The following is a 6,064-nucleotide window of genomic DNA, read 5'->3' as shown; positions in this document are numbered from 1 at the left end:
TTAATATACCGTAACTACACGATTATTAATTCAGTTGATCCTCTTCTTTTTACATTCACATAGAAAGATATAAAAATATAATTAACCAAACGAAAATTGAAGCAACAAGACAAGAACTTAAATCACAAACCTTAGTTTTATTCTGAAACAATGCAAATGTAATATCTATCTCTCGAGAATTTCATGGTCTAAGATTTTGATACTTTCACATTTCTATAATTTTAACTTTTTTATACTCCATTTTCTTTTATATATTTCATATATCTAAAATACGAAAGTAGAATGTTAGCAAACAAAAATAAGAAAAAATCTATTTCAAGAGTTATAATGAGATCAAATATCGATTTTGGGTTGATTGTTAAAACTCCAAAATTAATTACTTCATAGATGAAATAGTAATACAAGAAGAATATTGGTGCGTACTAAGTAGTGTGTAGTTTGATCAAGTTTTTATATTTAAATCACTTAAACACATAAAACCGCAATTGCACGATTATATTAATGGTATTTAAGATTCATCTCATGGGAATAGAAATGTTATTTTTAACAATATTTCTAAATATCTAGCGAATTAAATCAAGATTATATTTTTTGAATTTTCAATTATCAAAGAGAAATTTTAAGTCAATTAGTTTTTTTTATTTTATCATATTGTTAGAAACTTTATTAATCAATATATCATTTGACATATATTTCATGCCAGACGGCGATGACATAAATGTTTTCATTAATGAAGAAAAATATCATTGGAGACTACCATGTATCTCCATTGAAGTTAAAACAAAATGAAATATATGACAACTAATTGGAGAGAAAAACATCAATATGATGATTTTAAATGAAAAAGAGAATTACAAAATTCTTAAAAAAACGGGTTTCAGATGAGTTGAATATTTATTTAGACTAACTTCATTATCTTACTAAATATTATGAGTTTTGATTCTTTCAGAATGGTGGCTGATGAAGGTGATTATTTCTTGCTTACTCGGAGATGCAAAATTAGGTATGTAAATACAATTGTCTCATTTAATTTGTCTATAAAACAAATTGTTTAATGCTCCAAAAACAAAATGTGAATTGAGTATGTAAATAGAGCAGGGGAATCAATGCTCCGGAGCACGGGATGTCATTCGATGAAAAGGCAAAGCTGGAGATGATTCAGATCGTTGAAAGGAAGAAGTTAACAGTTTAGTCTACGGAATAGATAGATATGATAGAATTCTAGCAGATATCCATTTCGATAGAAATTTTGTACATGTATCTAATATTATTATACGTTAGCTAAAATTGTTTCTCTCTAATAATAAAATTTGATGGTTTAATGATGGAAAAAACAATGGTAAAAAAAGATCTAGATATCATTCTAATATTATTAATATACCGTAAGTGCACGATTATTAATTCAGTTGATCCTCTTCTTTTTACATTCACATAGAAAGATATAAAAATATAATTAACCAAACAAAAATTGAAGCAACAAGACAAGAATTTAAATCACAAAACTTAGTTTTATTCTGAAACAATGCAAATGTAATATCTGTCTCTCGAGAATTTGATGATCTCAGATTTTGATACTTTCACATTTCTATAATTTTAATTTTTTGTATACTCCATTTTCTTTTATATATTTCATATATCTAAAATACGAAAGTAGAATGTTAGCAAACAAAAATAAGAAAAATTCTATTTCAAGAGTTATAATGAGATCAAATATCGATTTTGGGTTAATTGTTCAAACTTCAAAATTAATTACTTCATAGATGAAATAGTAATACAAGAAGAATATTGATGCGTACTAAGTAGTGTGTAGTTTGATCAAGTTTTTATATTTAAATCACTTAAACACATAAAACCGCAATTGCATGGTTACATTAATGGTATTTAAGATTTATCTCATGAGAATAGAAATGTTATTTTTAACAATATTTCTAAATATCTAGCGAATTAAATCAAAATTATATTTTTTGAATTTTCAATTATCAAAGAGAAATTTTAAGTCAATTAGTTTTTTATTTTATTTTATCGTATTGTTAACTTTGTTAATCAATATATCATGTTGACGAATATTTCATGCCAGACGGCGATGATATAAATGTTTTCATTAATGAAGAAAAATATCATTGGACACTACCATGTATCTCCATTGAAGTTAAAACAAAATGAAATACATGACAACTAATTGGAGGGAAAAACATCAATATGATGATTTTAAATGAAAAAGAAAATTATAAAATTCTTAAAAAAACGGGTTTCGGATGAGTTGAATATTTAGTTAGACTAACTTCATTATCTTACTAAATATTATGAGTTTTGATTCTTTCAGGATGATGGCTGATAAAGGTGATTATTTCTTGCTTATTCGGAGATGCAAAATTAGGTATGTAAATACAATTGTCTCATTTAATTTGTCTATAAAACAAATTGTTTAATGCTCAAAAAACAAAATGCGAATTGAGTATGTAAATAGAACAGGGGAATCAATGCTCCGGAGCACGGGATGTTATTCAGTGAACAGACAAAGCTGGAGATGATTCAGATCGTTGAAGGGAAGAAGTTAACAGTTTAGTCTACGGAATAGATAGATATAATAGAATTCTAGCAGATGTGCATTTCGATAGAAATTTTGTACATGTATCTAACATTATTATACGTTAGCTAAAATTGCTTCTCTCTAATAATAAAATTTGGTGGTTTAATGATGGAAAAAACCATGATAAAAAAAAGATCTAGATATCATTCTAATATTATTAATATATCGTAACTACACGATTATTAATTCAGTTGATCCTCTTCTTTTTACATTCACATAGAAAGATATAAAAATATAATTAACCAAACAAAAATTGAAGCAACAAGACAATAACTTAAATCACAAAACTTAGTTTTGTTCTGAAACAATGCAAATGTAATATCCGTCTCTCGAGAATTTAATAATCTCAGATTTTGATACTTTTACATTTCTATAATTTTAATTTTTTGTATACTCCATTTTCTTTTATATATTTCATATATCTAAAATACGAAAGTAGAATGTTAGCAAACAAAAATAAGAAAAATTCTATTTCAAGAGTTATAATGAGATCAAATATCGATTTTGGGTTAATTATTCAAACTTCAAAATTAATTACTTTATAGATGAAATAGTAATACAAGAAGAATATTGATGCGTACTAAGTAGTGTGTAGTTTGATCAAGTTTTTATATTTAAATCACTTAAACACATAAAACCGCAATTGCATAATTACATTAATGGTATTTAAGATTCATCTCATGGGAATAGAAATGTTATTTGTAACAATATTTCTAAATATCTAGCGAATTAAATCAAGATTATATTTTTTGAATTTTCAATTACCAAAGAGAAATTTTAAGTCAATTAGTTTTTTTTATTTTATCATATTGTTAGAAACTTTGTTAATCAATATATCTTGTTGATGAATATTTCATGCCAGACGGCGATGACATAAATGTTTTCATTAATGAAGAAAAATATCATTGGACACTACCATGTATCTCCATTGAAGTTAAAACAAAATGAAATATATGACAACTAATTGGAGAGAAAAACATCAATATGATGATTTTAAATGAAAAAGAGAATTACAAAATTCTTAAAAAACGGATTTCAGATGAGTTGAATATTTAGTTAGACTAACTTCATTATCTTACTAAATATTATGAGTTTTGATTCTTTCAGGATGGTGGCTGATGAAGGTGATTATTTCTTGCTTACTCGGAGATGCAAAATTAGGTATGTAAATACAATTGTCTCATTTAATTTGTCTATAAAACAAATTGTTTAATGCTCAAAAAACAAAATGCGAATTGAGTATGTAAATAGAACAGGGGAATCAATGCTCCGGAGCACGGGATGCCATTCGGTGAACATGCAAAGCTGGAGATGATTCAGATCGTTGAAGGGAAGAAGTTAACAAATTAGTCTACGGAATAGATAGATATAATAGAATTCTAGCAGATGTGCATTTCGATAGAAATTTTGTACATGTATCTAACATTATTATACGTTAGCTAAAATTGCTTCTCTCTAATAATAAAATTTGGTGGTTTAATGATGGAAAAAACCATGGTAAAAAAGATCTAGATATCATTCTAATATTATTAATATACCGTAAGTGCACGATTATTAATTCAGTTGATCCTCTTCTTTTTACATTCACATAGAAAGATATAAAAATATAATTAACCAAACAAAAATTGAAGCAACAAGACAAGAACTTAAATCACAAAACATAGTTTTATTCTGAAACAATGCAAATGTAATATCAGTCTCTCGACAATTTCACAGTCTCAGATTTTGATACTTTCACATTTCTATAATTTTAATTTTTTTTACACTCCATTTTCTTTTATATATTTCATATATCTAAAATACGAAAGTAGAATGTTAGCAAACAAAAACAAGAAAAATTCTATTTCAAGAGTTATAATGAGATCAAATATCGATTTTGGGTTAATTGTTCAAACTTCAAAATTAATTACTTCATAGATGAAATATTAATACAAGAAGAACATTGATGCGTACTAAGTAGTGTGTAGTTTGATCAAGTTTTTATATTTAAATCACTTAAACACATAAAACCGCAATTGCACGATTACATTAATGGTATTTAAAATTCATCTCATGGGAATAGAAATGTTATTTTTAACAATATTTTCTAAATATCTAGCGAATTAAATCAAGATTATATTTTTTGAATTTTTAATTATCAAAGAAAACTTTTAAGTCAATTAGTTTTTTTTATTTTATCGTATTGTTAACTTTGTTAATCAATATATCATGTTGACGAATATTTCATGCGAGACGGCGATGACATAAATATTTTCATTAATGAAGAAAAATATCATTGGACACTACCATGTATCTCCATTGAAGTTAAAACAAAATGAAATACATGACAACTAATTGGAGGGAAAACATCAATATGATGATTTTAAATAAAAAAGAAAATTACAAAATTCTTAAAAAATGGGTTTCAGATGAGTTGAATATTTAGTTAGACTAATTTCATTATCTTACTAAATATTATGAGTTTTGATTCTTTCAGGATGGTGGCTGATGAAGGTGATTATTTCTTGCTTATTCGGAGATGCAAAATTAGGTATGTAATACAATTGTCTCGTTTAATTTGTCTATAAAACAAATTGTTTAATGCTCCAAAAACAAAATGCGAATTGAGTATGTAAATAGAACAGGGGAATCAATGTTCCGGAGCACGGGATGCCATTCGGTGAAAAGGCAAAGCTGGAGATGATTCAGATCGTTGAAGGGAAGAAGTTAACAGTTTAGTCTATGGAATAGATAGATATTATAGAATTCTAGCAGATGTCCATTTCGATAGAAATTTTGTACATGTATCTAACATTATTATACGTTAGCTAAAATTGCTTCTCTTTAATAATAAAATTAAATGGTTTAATGATGGAAAAAACCATAGTAAAAAAAGATCTAGATATCATTATAATATTATTAATATACCGTAAGTGCACGATTATTAATTCAGTTGATCCTCTTCTTTTTACATTCACATAGAAAGATATAAAAACATAATTAACCAAACAAAAATTGAAGTAACAAGACAAGAACTTAAATCACAAAACTTAGTTTTATTCTGAAACAATGCAAATGTAATATCTTTCTCTCGAGAATTTCACGGTCTCAGGTTTTGATACTTTCACATTTCTATAATTTTAATTTTTTTTAAACTCCATTTTCTTTTATATATTTCATATATCTAAAATACGAAAGTAGAATGTTAGCAAACAAAAACAAGAAAAATTCTATTTCAAGAGTTATAATGAGATCAAATATCGATTTTGGGTTAATTGTTCAAACTTCAAAATTAATTACTTCATAGATGAAATAGTAATACAAGAATAACATTGATGCGTACTAAGTAGTGTATAGTTTGATCAAGTTTTTATATTTAAATCACTTAAACACATAAAACCGCAATTGCACGGTTATATTAATGGTATTTAAGATTCATCTCATGGGAATAGAAATGTTATTCGTAACAATATTTCTAAATATCTAGCGAATTAA

Source organism: Tarenaya hassleriana, unplaced genomic scaffold, assembly GCF_000463585.1.
Source record: "Tarenaya hassleriana unplaced genomic scaffold, ASM46358v1 Cleome67, whole genome shotgun sequence".
Lineage (NCBI taxonomy): Eukaryota > Viridiplantae > Streptophyta > Magnoliopsida > Brassicales > Cleomaceae > Tarenaya > Tarenaya hassleriana.
This window is presented reverse-complemented; position numbering follows the sequence as displayed.